Source organism: Oryctolagus cuniculus, chromosome 12 (genome assembly GCF_964237555.1).
Source record: "Oryctolagus cuniculus chromosome 12, mOryCun1.1, whole genome shotgun sequence".
NCBI lineage: Eukaryota > Metazoa > Chordata > Mammalia > Lagomorpha > Leporidae > Oryctolagus > Oryctolagus cuniculus.
In genome coordinates, this window is record NC_091443.1 from 41,052,396 (window position 1) to 41,067,376 (window position 14,981).

The 14,981-nt window shown below is 46.4% G+C and overlaps 2 pseudogenes; both read left to right on the plus strand.

Moving 5' to 3' along the window:
* Nucleotides 1–3,350: 3,350 nt before the first annotated feature.
* LOC138844796 (ATP synthase subunit alpha, mitochondrial-like) lies at nucleotides 3,351–14,030 on the plus strand (annotated as a pseudogene).
* A 75-nt stretch (nucleotides 14,031–14,105) lies between these two features.
* LOC138844541 (ATP synthase subunit alpha, mitochondrial pseudogene) lies at nucleotides 14,106–14,717 on the plus strand (annotated as a pseudogene).
* The last annotated feature ends 264 nt before the right edge of the window (nucleotides 14,718–14,981 follow it).

A 14,981-nucleotide genomic window follows, 5' to 3' on the forward strand; every position in this document is an offset into this window, starting at 1 on the left:
GGCACCAGCTGGATGAGGGCAAGCACTACAAGCATTGGAACACGCTTCTTGGTGCAGTCTAACAGGGGGACTGTTGACCAAGCAGAAATCCCTCCAGCACCTTAGGACAAAAAGCAGAAAGATGGCTTTGGGGCTGAGAGATTATAGATTAGTAACCTCTGAACATTTCAATGGCGTTCAAACTCAGAATGGTTCAAGTTGCATCAGCCAGCATTCTAGGTAAGGCCTATCTGTGCGCCTCAGCCACTTAAGGGGCAATCTGGTGACCGCTGGGAGACCACCTTGTTACAAGGTGGTATTTATTGTTCAAAACAAAACCTCACAGTGTTGGTCAAAGGAAGTGTCCTGAAGCATGACAAGGAGTTCATTAGGCAAACCAGCAGAAGAATGTGTGCTGGTCAGAGTGCACAGTAGGTTCAAAGGCCAATAAAATGGGCCCAAACCCGTAAGTGGGCCAAGTCGCTCAGTGCAAAGAAAAAGTGTGAGCTACTCAGGTCTTTGGGCTCCCCAAGAGCAAGGTTGGAGTTGAGGGGTGGGTGACTGGAGAGAGCAGAAGGCTCCCCAGGCACTTGTGGCCGCCTAGGGATCTCACCCTTATAGGGATCCGAGTGATTAGAACCCTTTATCTCTTCGTTCTGTTTAAGGATTACATTTGATGCTGGGTGGACTTGGACAAGTTAATTAAAATCTCTGAGAAGAGCCTATGATTCCCATTTGCCAAATAAGGGGTCTGAGGCTCTAAGTTGAGTGACATGCCCATGATTACAGACACAGTGACCCAATGCCCCAGCCTCTGCCTGGGCATCCATGCGGGTTTTCTAACTGAGCACATTCCAGCATGAACTCCTTCCTTCTGCTCCTAGCTCAAGACCTTCTTTCAGAACCCCTGTAGTCAGTCAGTGACTGTAAGGCTTGGGTTCCCTCCTCCTTGTTGCCTGCACAACCTCGCATCTCCCACACAATCAGTCACCAAGACAGCTCTAAGATTACACCTAAGCTCAGAGGCACGGGAGTGGGGCTCTCTCGCAATAGCTCTTTGTAAAATCCTGAGCACAGGCTGCTCTGCTTATCCTGCGTCCTCCCTGTCCCTTCCACTTCCTTCTCCTGACCCCTAGGACCCGAGGAAGGGGAGCAATGATTACAATGGCTTAGATCAGAAGCCCATCCCAATGGCCAAGGGTGTGGGGCACTGTGATTGGCAGTGCCCCCCAAACCACGGAGAACTGGCAGCAGTTACTCAAAGAAAAGGAAGGGGCACCATTGTTAGAATATGGACAGAAGGCATGTTGGCTGACTAAGCAAAAAGACAACCACAGAGAAAACTATACCACCAGCACCATTCTCACCATTACCATTACTACTATTATTGCTATTAACTGAGCACCTACCCTGTTCTGGGCATAGGGCGACTGTTTTACATACACAGCCTCTTTCAGAAAAGGCCCCGTGACACTCACCACTTTATAGAAATGGAAGCAGAAGCTTAGAAAATTTAACACACTTGAGTGAAATCCCAGAGTGGTTCCGTCTGAGTACTTGAGGCCATGACCTTTGCACTTTGCACTTTGCACTATGTTACACTTCATGCCCCGCTACGCTTTTTGTTGTTTGTTGGGGATCTTTTGGTTTGCTGTTATCCACACATGATTTTAATAAGGAGGGTCGGGTGAGTGCATGACTTAACACTGACATTGACCGACTTACGTTTCTGTAATATTGAAGGTATATTTTTGTGAGCCAATCTGTGGAATGAGGTTAATGAACCAGTGCTTTCCACACCTGGGGCTAAGTGTGATTACTGAGGTGATGATGAGGAAGGCTGAATTGTTTCATGGGTACAGGCCAGCACAAGTGCCTGCGAGGAAGATCAGTGTTGCAAATGAACATTTTTAAAAAACAAGTCTATAAAATATTTTTTGCATATATTCTTTTACTTTGGATTAAATTTAGAAATCACTTACTGTTGGTTTTCAATGACCTGTTAAAGACTTTGAGCAGATAGATGAATAGAAAACAAACAAAAACAATGAAATAGGACTGGCATTTAGCCTCATGGTTAAGACACCCCTTTCCTGTATCAGAATGCATGGATTCAGTTCCTGGCTTTAGCTCTCAAATCCAGATTCCTGCCAGTGTGGACCTTGGGAGGCAGCTGGGTTCCGGCCATCTGTGTGGGGGGCTTGGATCATGCTCCTGTCTCTTGGCTCCATCCCCTAGACATTGTGAGCCTTTGGGGAAGGAACCGGTGGATGAGAGTTTTTTCTCTCTCCTTTACCTCTCCCTCTCTCAATATCTCTCTGCTTCTCAATAAAAACCAAACAAAAAACAAAAAAACAAAAACAAAGAAACAAACCCACTGGGATAAAATTTAGCCTTGATAGATGAGCTACATAGTAGGTTGAGGGAAGAAGTTAATGTGTCTGCTATATATGCTTGAAATGAGACTCACCTATTCGGTGAAGAAACTCAGCAAAGTTAATTCAGATCCTGGACTGATTTTGATCACGGGCTGAGGGGACTCACAAGGCACTTGAAAGACATTTCTTTGACTTAAACTTCCCTGTTACACATGATTGTACTCCTCCAGTTGTCAACCAAGTGAGGGAGCTTTCAGGATTTCGGAATTTCAGAGGCACAGGGACAGGTATCTGTTTGCATTCTGTGTGCAGCCTGTCACAGAGAGACTACCGTGACCAATCACGGGGCTGCTCCTTTCAGAGTCTCCTGCTAAGGGGAGAGGATCGCATTTTGTCCCACCCTCCTGGTCAGGGGGCATCCAGTCCAAAGCTAGTCAGGCCTTGGGCTGGTCAGTAGCTTCTAAGATGGCTTGATCCCAAGAATCTCCCAGATTGTTATAATGGTCACTTTTTTCATCGTAAATCAAGAAATACAGCTAGTTACTTGATGGTGGGAGTAGGAGCTAAAAATTCTTACAGAAAGAGGACAGTCTGCAGATACCAGAAGCCCTCCAAGCCACAGGTGAGCTGATGCCAGGGTGGAGAAAGGGCATGTGGAGCTCCCAGTGGTGCAGCCTGGGCCGTGTCTCAGGTTAACAGGTGGTTAACAGGTGTTCCTTACGTGAGGTTTCCTAGGCCAGCCCATTTAGGAAAAACATCTCTGTCCACTTCTGGAGAGGTCCATGGTGCTCCAGGATAATAAAGATGGGAATCCTGCAGAAAAAAACTCTGCTAACACAGTGTTTCCCAGACCTAGTGAATGACAGAACTCTCACTTGTTAACAGCTTTTGTGCACTTACATTCCATGGGGTGGGTAAGTAGGAAGGAGCTGGTCTTTGTGGTGAAAGCAAAAGGAGGGTGACGTTCAGCAACAGAGAGGCAGCTCCGTCCCCATGTGCGAGGAGTCTGGGAACTCCTTTGCCATGGGGTGACTAGAGCTCCTGGTCTGCAGATCTGTCCTGCACTCTAACTGCCTCTGGTCATTGTCAAGTGCAGGGCTGCCATAACATGGTAGCATTCCTTGTTATTTTTTAAGTATGTATTTATGAGAGAGAGAGAGAGACAGAGAGAGAGAGAGAACAAATATCTTACCACTGGTTCACTGCCCACATGGCTGCAACAGCCGGTCCTGGGCTGGTGCCATGAAATGGAAATGCAACCCAGGTCTGCCCCATGGCAGCCAGGATCCCAATCACTTGATCCACACCACTGCCTCCCAGGGTCTGCATCGGCAGGCAGCTACAGTTGGAGCCAGGGATTTTTTTTTTACATTTTTAAACTTAGAAATATACAATGAACAGATTTCATGAATTTCATAGATACAATTACAAGAATACACAATACTTTCCTCTCCGTTCTCTCCTCCTTCCTCTCTTTCATTTTTTTCTTTTAATTTTTTTGTGATGGCACATTTTCAATTTAGTTTATAATCACAGACTTAATGATTTTCTTTCTTTCTTTCTTTCTTTCTTTCTTTCTTTCTTTCTTTCTTTCTTTCTTTCTTTCTTTCTTTCTTTCTTTCTTTTTGACAGGCAGAGTTAGAGAGAGAGAGAGACAGAGACAAAGGTCTTCCTTCCATTGGTTCACCCCCCAAATGGCCGCTATGGCCGGCGCTGCACCGATCCAAAGCCAGGAGCCAGGTGCTTCTTCCTGGTCTCCCATGCAGGTGCAGGGCCCAAGCACCTGGACCATCCTCCACTGCCTTCCCGGGCCACAGCGGAGAGCTGGACTGGAAGAGGAGCAGCTGGGACAGAACCGGCGCCCCAACCGGGACTAGAACCCAGGGTGCCGGCGCTGCAAGCGGAGGATGTCTAGTGAGCCACGGCGCTAGCCCTTAATGCTCTCCTAAACAAAGAGATGGGACTGGCACTGTGATGCAGCAGGTTAAAACCCCATATGGCTGCTGGTTCGATTCCTGGCTGCTCCACTTCCAATCCAGCTCTCTGCTATGGCCTGGGAAAACAGCAGAAGATGGTCCAAGTTCTTGGACCCCTGCACCTATGTGGGTGACCAGGAAGGAGCTCCTGGCTCCTGGCTTTGGATAGGCCCAGCTCTGGCCATTGAGGCCATTTGGGGAGTGAACTAGCAGATGGAAGATTTCTTTCTCTCTCTCTCTCTCTCTCTCTCTCTACCTCTGCCTCTCTGTAACTCTACCTTTCAAATGAATAAATCCTTTTTAAAACTCCAAAAATCAAATCACGAGTTGTCAGTTTTGGTAGGTGCCAGGAATTGAACCTGGGTACTCCAGTGTGGAATGTGGGCATCTTAACTGCTGCGTTTAACACCTGCTCCCCGACGGGATTCTTCCTAATTGAACCTTCCTAATTGAGATGAATTGAGTAAGTCTTTTTTCTTGTAATAGCGAGTCTGACTAATGTAACAGGATGTTAGATGTGACTTTACAGAACACTGGGACAGGTGACAAATGTCCCCACTTCCTCCAGAGACGCCGGACCACCTATGTAGCCTGTACTACGAGATGACAGAGCTGCATTAGCGCTTCCCATGCTCTGGGTGAGGGTGAGGAGAAGGCCTTCCTCACGGGAGTGAGCAGCAGGAGTCCTGTGCAGCATGGCTGTGGGGGGAAGGGAGAGAGTGCTCCCCCAGCATCACGAGGCAGGTGAGGGAGCCTTCAGAGTCCTAGAGATTTGGAGATGGTGCCTGTTTTGTTCTGACTAAAGCTGATAGAGGGAGCTGAGGAGGTGATGGTGGAGGAGCCATACTCCTACTGGTTAGGGCTACAGGTGTGAACAGGCAAGGACCCATGGAAGGGTGGAACTTGTGTTATCTTTTTTTTTTTTAATTAAAAAAATTTTTTAAAGACCTGGATTTTTCATCTGATAGATGATTAGCTTAATGGTGTCAGTGCCTTTTTTTTTTTTTTAAGATTTATTTTATTTATTTGAAAGACAGAGTTACAGAGAGAGAGGGAGAGATAGAGAGAGAGAGGTCTTCTATCCACTGGTTCAGTCCCCAATTGGCCACAATAGCCAGAACTGAGCCAATCCAAAGTCAGGAGTCAGGAGTTTCCTCCAGGTCTCCCACATGGTTGCAGGGGCCCAAGGACTTGAGCCATCCTCCACTGCTTTCCCAGGCCATAGCAGAGAGCTAGATCAGAAGTGGAGCAGCGGCCGGTGCTGCGGCTCACTAGGCTAATCCTCAGCCTGTGGCGCCAGCACCCCAGGTTCTAGTCCCAGTCGGGGTGCCGGATTCTGTCCCAGTTGCTCCTCTTCCAGTCCAGCTCTCTGCTGTGGCCCGGGAGTGCAGTGGGGGATGGCCCAGGTGCTTGGGCCCTGCACCTGCATGGGAGACCAGGAGAAGCACCTGGCTCCTGGCTTCGGATCAGCAACGTGCCGGCAGTAGCGGCCACTTGGTGGGGGTGAACCAATGGAAGGAAGACCTTTCTCTCTGTGTCTCTCTCTCTCACAGTCTAACTCTGCCTGTCAAAAAAAAAAAAAAAAAAAAGGGGGGGGGGAGAGCAGCTGGAACTCAAACTAGTGCCCATATGGGATGTTGGCACTGCAGGCTGGGGCTTCACTTGATCTTAGCCAAAAGACTGAGAAGCGATTGGTCTGGGGCTTTAATCCACTGTGCCACAGTGCTGGCCCTGGAACTTAGGATATCTTAAAAAGATAATCTTCTAGGTGTTGGCGCTGTGGCCTAGTGGGTAAAGCCGCCACCTGCAGTGCTGGCATCCCATATGAGTGCCAGTTTGAGACCTGGCTGCTCCACTTTCAATCAAGCTCTCTGGTATGACCTGGGAAAGCAGTAGAAGATGACCTAAGTGCTTGGACCCTTGCACCTACATGGAAGACCCAGAAGAAGCTCCTGGCTCCTGACTTTGGATTGGCTCAGCTCTGGTGGGAGTGAACCAGTGGAATGAAGACCTCTCTCTCTGCCTCTCCTTCTTATTCTGTTTAACTCTGACTTCCAAATAAATAAATAAATAAATAAATCTTTAAAAAAGATAATCTTCTTGTATCTAGTACCTTTGTCTTTCAGTAAATAAAGATTTCCATGTAGCATGAAACCATTTCAATGTGAGATAATAGCCTTGAAGAATCACATTATTTCAAGTCTTTTTTTTTTTTTTTTTGACAGGCAGAGTGGACAGTGAGAGAGAGAGAGAGACAGAGAGAAAGGTCTTCCTTTACCATTGGTTCACCCTCCAATGGCTGCCGCGGCCGGTGCATCGCGCTGATCGGAAGCCAGGAGCCAGGTGCTTCTCCTGGTCTCCCATGGGGTGCAGGGCCCAAGCACTTGGGCCATCCTCCACTGCACTCCCTGGCCACAGCAGAGAGCTGGCCTGGAAGAGGGGCAACTGGGACAGAATCCAGCGCCCCAACCGGGACTAGAACCCCGTGTGCTGGCGCCGCAAGGCGGAGGATTAGCCTAGTGAGCCGCGGCGCCGGCTATAGCGGCTGGATCTTAAACCCAGGCACTTTGATAAGGGATGCAAGCAGCTCAAGGCGGGGGTTGGGGGGGGAGTGTCTCAGCCTCTGGGCCAAATGCCCACTCCTGTATAAGAATTATTAATGATCGTTTAACTTTGTTGTCCTTAAAAGTCCAAAAGAGGATCTTTTGGGGCAGGGGCAAGACAAACCCAGCATCAAGTGGCTGGAGGTGGGCAGGAGGAAACTGGAGCTGAGCGGTGAGCGCTGGGGAGCAGCTGGAGGCAGTCTCGGCCCTGCTGGTGACAACTGTGGGTTCCTCAGCAGGCCAAGAGCCAGCAATTGTCTGCTGTCTGCACTGAGGCCAGCTTTCAGCTGACAGATCCATAGCGTGGGAAGGCTTTGATGTCCCTACTCCCTTGCTCCATCGCTCCTGCAACATGGGGAGGAGCCAGAGGCCGCAGAGGCACCTGGGGGAGCAGGCATTGAGTATGTCCCACAACCCTCCACACCCCCCCACTCCCCACTATCTCGGCTGAACAACAGGCTTCCCAGCTGAGGTGGGTCCCAATGGGGAGAAGTGAGGCATTTTAATTGGTAAGAGTTAGCAGGTTGGCTGTTTGGACAGAGCAGACCTTTGGACTGGATGTGACTTTTACCGTCTGAGGGTGAGCCCTGGGCTGGGAGGGTGCAAGTCCACACTGTGGCTTTTGCAGCGCTTGTCAGTTAGGCTTTTAGCTTCCTGACTTCTGCACTCCACACTGAGGGAGGAGGTCAAAGCTAAAAGCTAAACATCGGCTTAGAGTTGGTTGGGAAGCTGCAGCTGCAGAAGAGGGGACGCCAGAAAGATGCTGTCTATGTGTGTCTGAGGCCCCGCCCTCACTTGGCAGGCTGGGATGCCTCCCATAATGCTTTGGGTTAGTCCTTACTTCGAGGAACTTGGGTGCCTCTAGCATTCATCTTCAGAACACTGCTTAGCTGGGATGCTCTCTATTCTTTTTGAAACAAGGGGAAAGAAGGATCTATTGTTGTGTACATGGTATAATTCAGTGAAACTGTTTATAACTGTATACCAAGTTACATGACATCTGCACAGTTTTTATATTCTATATGTGTTAACTCCAAAAACAACAGAAATGTGGTATTTGTCTTTTTAGATCTAGCTTGTTTTCCCTTAATGATCTCCAGTTCCATCCATTTTGTGCAAATGTCAAGATTTAATTATTTTTATGGTTGAAAAAAATTCCACTATGTTGATATACCACATTTTCTTTACCCAGTCATCAGTTGATAGACATTTTAGATTTATTCTAAATCTTTGCTATTATGATTTCATTCCTTTGGATATATTCCCAGGAGTGGAAGAGCTGGGTTATATGGCAAATCTAGTTTAGTTTCCTGAGGAAACGCCACACTGTTTTCTTCTTTCTTCTCTCTCTTTCTTTCTTTCTTTCTTTCTTTCTTTCTTTCTTTCTTTCTTTCTTTCTTTCTTTCTTTCTTTCTTTCTTTCTTTCTTTCTTTCTTTCTTTCTTTCTTTCTTTCTTTCTTTCTTTCTTTCTTTCTTTCTTTCTTTCTTTCTTTCTTTCTTTCTTTCTTTCTTTCTTTCTTTCTTTCTTTCTTTCTTTCTTTCTTTCTTTCTTTTAAAGATTTATTTATTTATTTGAGGGCCAGCGCCGCGGCTCACTAGGCTAATCCTCCGCCTTGCGGCGCGGGCACACCGGGTTCTAGTCCCGGTCGGGGCGCCGGATTCTGTCCTGGTTGCCCCTCTTCCAGGCCAGCTCTCTGCTATGGCCCAGGAGTGCAGTGGAGGATGGCCCAAGTGCTTGGGCCCTGCACCCCATGGGAGACCAGGAGAAGCACCTGGCTCCTGCCTTCGGATCAGCGCGGTGTGCCGGCCGCAGAACGCCGGCCGCGGCGGCCATTGGAGGGTGAACCAACAGCAAAGGAAGACCTTTCTGTCTGTCTCTCTCACTGTCCACTCTGCCTGTCAAAAAAAAAAAAAAAAAGATTTATTTATTTATTTGAAAGGTGGAGTTACACAGAAAGAGGAAAGACACAAAGAGAGAGAGAGGTCTTCCATCCGCTGGCTCACTCCCCAATTGGCCGCAATGGCCGGAGCTGTGCCGATCTGAAGCCAGGAGCCAGGAGCTTCTTGAAGGTCTCCCACATGGGTGCAGGGGCCCAAGGACTTGGGCCACCTTCTACTGCTTTCCCAGGCCATAGAAGAGAGCTGGATCGGAAGTGTAGCAGCTGGGTCTTGAACAGGTGCCCATATGGGATTCTGGAGCTTCAGGCCAGGGCATTAACCTGCTGCGCCACAGCGCCAGCCCCTCCACACTGTTTTTTATTTTTATTTTTATTATTTTTTTTAATTTTTGACAGGCAGAGTGGACAGTGAGAGATAGACAGAGAGAGAAAGGTCTTCCTTTTTCTGTTGGTTCACCCTCACCCTCCAATGACCACTGCGGCTGGCGGGCTGCAGCTGGCGCACCACACTGATCCAAAGCCAGGAGCCAGGTGTTTCTCTTGGTCTCCCATGTGGGTGCAGGGCCCAAGCACTTGGGCCATCCTCCACTGCACTCCCGGGTCACAGCAGAGAGCTGGGCTGGAAGAGGAGCAACTGGGACAGAACCGGCGCCCTGACTGGGACTAGAACCCCGGGTGCCGGTGCCGCAGGCGAAGGATTAGCCTATTGAGCCACGGTGCCGGCCCCACTCTCTTTTCAATGATAGTCATACCAATGTACATTATCACCAACAATGTATTGGATACACTTTTCCCCACAATCTTGCCAGCACTTGTCATGTTTTGATTTTTGGATAATTGCCATTCTAACTGGAGGGAGGTGATAACCTCTTTGTATTTTAATTTTCATTTCCCTAATGGCTAGTGATGCCAAACATTTTTTTCATGTGTCTCTTGGCCATTTGTATTTTTTCCTTTGAAAAAAAAATGCCCATTTTTTAAGATTTATTTTTTATTTATTTGAAAGGCAGAGTTAGAGAAGAGGAAAAAGAGAGAGAGAGAATCTTTCATCCACGGATTCACTCCACAAATGGCTGCAAACCAGGAGCCTCAAGCTTCTTTCTGCGAGGCTGCAAGGGCCCAGGCACTTGGGGCATCTTGTGCTACTTTTCCAGGTGCATGAGCAAGGAGCTGGATTGGAAGTGGAGCAGCAGAATCTCTAACTGTCGCCCATATGGGATGGTGGCAGGCCGAGGCTTAACCAGCTATGCCACAATACCAGCACCTTTGCACATTTAACTTGATTTCTTGTTTTGTTGTTGTTGAGTTTCTTGAGTTCTTTATACATTCTGGATATTATTTCTTTTTTTTTCTTTTTTTCCAGTAAATTCTATACTATTTTTTTTAATCTTTTATTTAATGAATATAAATTTCCAAAGTACGACTCATGTGTTACAATGGCTTCCCCCCCATACCGTCCCTCCCACCCACAACCCTCCCCTTTCCCACTCCCTCTCCCCTTCCATTCACATCAAGATTCATTTTCGATTATCTTAATATACAGAAGATCAGCTTAGTATACCTTAAGTAAGTATTTCAACAGTTTGCTCCCACACAGAAACATAAAGTGAAAAATAATAGATGATTTTTTTTAAATGATGATGAAATCAGATCAGACCTATTGTCATGTTTAATCCCAGTGAGAGTCAAGTTGGGAATTGATAATTTCTTTCTTTCTTTTTCTTTTTTTTTTTTTTTTACAGAAGATCAGTTTAGTGTACATTAAGTAAAGATTTCAGTCGTTTGCACCCCCATAGAAACACAAAGTGAAATATACTGTTTGAGTACTCGTTATAGCATTAAGCCTCAGTGTACAGCACGTTAAGGACAGAGATCCTACATGAGGAGTAAGTGCACAGTGACTCCTGTTGTTGACTTTACCAATTGACACTCCTGTTTATGGCATCAGTAATCTCCCTATGCACCAGTTATGAGTTTCCAAGGCTATGGAAGCCCCTTGAGTTCTCCGACTCTTATCTTGTTTAGACACGGTCATAGTCAAAGTGGAGGTTCTCTCCTCCCTTCAGAGAAAGGCACCTCCCTCTTTGAAGACCTGTTCTTTCCACTGGGATCTCACTCACAGAGATCTTTTTGCCAGAGTGTCTTGGCTTTCCATGCCTGAAATACTCTCATGGGCTTTTCAGCCAGATCCGAGTGCCTTTAGGGCTGATTCTGAGGCCAGAGTGCTATTTAGGACATCCGCCATTCTATGAGTCTGTTGAGTATCTCACTTCCCATGTTGGATCACTCTCCCCTTTATTTATTCTATCGGTTGGTGTTAGCAGATACTAGACTTGTTTATGTGCTCCCTTTGACTCTTAGTCCTTTCATTATGATCAATTGTGAACTGAAATTGATCACTTGCAGTAGTGAGATGGCATTGGCACATGCCACCTTGATGGGATTGAATTGGAATCCCCTGGTATGTTTCCAACTCTACCAATTGGGGCAAGTCAGCCCGAGCATGCCCCAAATTATACATCTCTTCCCTCTCTTATTCCCACTCTTATGTTTAACAGGGATCACATTTCAGTTAATTTTCAACACTTAAGAATAACTGTGTGATAATTACAGAATTAAACCAGTCATATTAAGTAGAACAGACAAAAAAAAAAAATACTATGAGGGATAATGTATTAAGTTGTCCATTAGCAGTCAGGGCTATGCTGATCAAGTCACCATTTCTCATAGTGTCCATTTCACTTCAGGAGGTTTCCTTTTTGGTGTTCAGTCAGTTGTCACCGATCAGGGAGAACATATGGTATTTGTCCCTTTGGGACTGGCTTACTTCACTCAGCATGATGTGTTCCAGATTCCTCCATTTTGTTGCAAATGACTGGATTTCGTTGTTTCTTACTGCGGTATAGTACTCTAAAGAATACATATCCCATAATTTCTTTATCCAGTCTACCGTTGATGGGCATTTAGGTTGGTTCCAGGTCTTGGCTATTGTGAATTGTGCTGCAATAAACATTAGGGTGCAGACCGCTTTTTTGTTTATCAATTTAAACTCCTTTGGGTAAATTCCAAGGAGTGGGATGGCTGGGTCGAACGGTAGGGTTATATTCAGGTTTCTGAGGAATCTCCAGACTGATTTCCATAGTGGCTTGACCAGTTTGCATTCCCACCAACAGTGGGTTAGTGTCCCTTTTTCCCCACATCCTCGCCAGCATCTGTTGTTGGTAGATTTCTGAATGTGAGCCATTCTAACCGGGGTGAGGTGAAACCTCATTGTGGTTTTGATTTGCATTTCCCTGATTGCTAGTGACCTTGAACATTTTTTCATGTGCCTGTTGGCCATTTGGATTTCCTCTTTTGAAAAATGTCTATTGAAGTCCTTGGCCCATCTCTTAAGTGGGTTGTTGGTTTTGTTTTTGTGGAGTTTCTTGATCTCTTTGTAGATTCTGGTTATTAACCCTTTATCTGTTGCATAGTTTGCAAATATTTTTTCCCATTCTGTCGGTTGTCTCTTCACTCTCCTGACTGTTTCTTTTGCAGTACAGAAACTTCTCAATTTGATGCAATCCCAATAGTTGATTTTGGCTTTGACTGTCTGTGCCTCCCGGGTCTTTTCCAGAAATTCTTTGCCTGTGCCAATATCTTGAAGGGTTTCTCCAATGTTCTCTAATAACTTAATGGTGTCAGGATGTAGATTTAGGTCTTTAATCCACGTTGAGTGGATTTTTGTGTAAGGTGTAAGGTAGGGGTCTTGCTTCATGCTTCTGCACGTGGAAATCCAGTTTTCCCAGCACCATTTATTGAATAGACTGTCCTTGCTCCAGGAATTAGTTTTAGATCCTTGATCAAATATAAGTTGGCTGTAGATGTTTGGGTTGATTTCTGGTGTTTCAATTCTGTTCCATTGGTCTATCCATCTGTTTCTGTACCAGTACCATGCTGTTTCTGGATATTATTTCTTTATCAGATATGTAGTTTGCAAGTATTTTCTCCCATTCCATCAATTGTGTCTTCGCATCGTTAATTGTTTCCTTTGCTGTGCACCAACTTCTCAGCTTGATATAGTTCCATTTGTTTATTAGAGTTCTCTATTCTTTTTTTTTAAAGACTTTATTATTTATTTGAAAGTCAGAATTACAGAGAGAGAGAGGGAAGGACAGAGAGAGATCTTCCACCTGTTGGTCCACTCCCCAAAGGGCCACAATAGCCTGGGCTAGGCCAAGCTGAAGCCAGGAGCCAAGAGCTTCATCTGAGTCTTCCACGTGAGTGCTGGGGCCCAAGCTCTTGCATCATTTTCCACTGCCTTCCCCGGTACCTTAGCAGGGAGCTGGATCAGAAGTGGAGCAGCCTGGACTTGAACTGGCACCCATATGGCCATGCTGGCACTGCAGATGGCAGCTTTAACCTGCTGCGCCACAGCACTGGCCCCTTGTTCTCTATTCTTGAAGAACACATTCTTAGAGCTGATAATTCTGTTGACCTTGAAGGTTCTCGGCTGTTTTAAGTATTGGTGTTGGTATTGCCCGAGTGCATGAACTGCGGAATGTTCAAACAAAAGACATGGTAGCTTTCTTCAAGCTGCAGGGATGTCTCTGGACTTGGAACCTGACAGTGTTACTGTTGTGGCATTTGGAAACAATGACCTAATTAAGGAAGGAGACATTGTGAAGAGGGTTGGAGCCATTGTGGGCCTTCCAGTTGGTGAGGAGATGTTGGGTTATGTAGTATTTGCTCTTGGCAATGTCGTTGGTGGAGAGAGTTCATTTGGTTCCAAGACTCATAGACAGGTTTGCCTGAAGCTCCCTGGAATCATTCCTTGAATCTCTGTGTGCAAACCAAAGCAGACAGACATGAAGGCTGCGGAAAGCTTGGTGCCTCGTGGGTGTGGTCAGCGTAAGCCGATTACTGGTGACAGACTGGGAAGACTTGATCTCCATTGATTCCGGCATTGACCAGAAGTGTTTCAGTGATGGATCTGGTGAAGAGGAGAAGTTATACTGTCTCCTAGCTGCTGCTGGTCCAGGAAGATTCACTGTGGCTGTCTGGTGAAGACTTTCAGATGCAGTTGCCATGACACATATCCTTGCAGCATTGGCTTCTGCTGCTTCTGCTGCCCACGTCCCACCTGCTCTTTATTCGGGCTGTTCTACGAGGCAGCAGGTGATTGGCAAACGTGCTTGGATCACCTCTGCTGACTGATCTAGGCAGGCTGTAGCTTACGTCCTTTGTTGCCGCTGCTCTTTCCATGCCTTGGCCCCGAGGCCGCTCCTCGTGATGTGTTCCACCCACGCTCCCAGCTGCTGGGGAAAGCAGTTATTTTGGGGTGGCTCCTTGACTGCTTCCCCAGTCATGGAAACACAGGCTGGTGATGTGTCTGCCTACATCCCATGAGTGTCACTTCTGTCACCGATGGGCAGATCTTCTTGGAAACAGAATTATTTTCTAAATAATGGTCTGTTCTGTGTCAGTCGGCTGTTCAAACCAGGGCTATGAACCAAGCAGGTACCATGAAGCTGGGTATTGTGAGGTTGCTACTTGTGCTCAGTAGGGTTCAGAACTTGATGTTGCCATTCAACAATTCTTGAGTAGCAGTGTGCATCTGACTGAGCTGCCGAAGCATGAACGGTATTTCCCTTGTCTACTTGTTGAAGGCAAGTGGCTGCTATTGGTGCTGGCGTACAGGGGTATTGTGAGAAATTGTTGCCAGCAAGATGACAAAGCTTGAGAATGCTTTCTCATGTTGTTATTCGATACCAAGCCCTGCTAGGAAATGTCAGGAGAGATGGAAGGATGCCAGAAGGGGCTGCTGCAAAGCTGAAGGAGGTTGTAAAACACTTCCTGGCTGGACTTGAAGCTTATGTTCCTTGGAGTCACACCAAACACTAGTTTGGTTTTCTCAGTGTCGCTTCTAGTGAAATCAATTCCATTTGTAAAAGGATTGCTCTCATATTCCAGATGTATAGAAATCACATTAAAGATTCCAAATTGTATGGGGAAAAATCAATTCAAAGAATTTATAGGTGTTTACACCGTTTATTACAATTGATGTGTTTGCAATGGTTCCTAAGGGACTATGTGTGAACTTATTTTAACATAAAAGATGTGGGTACTTATAATACGCTTATGATTAACATGAGCAGTTAATATACA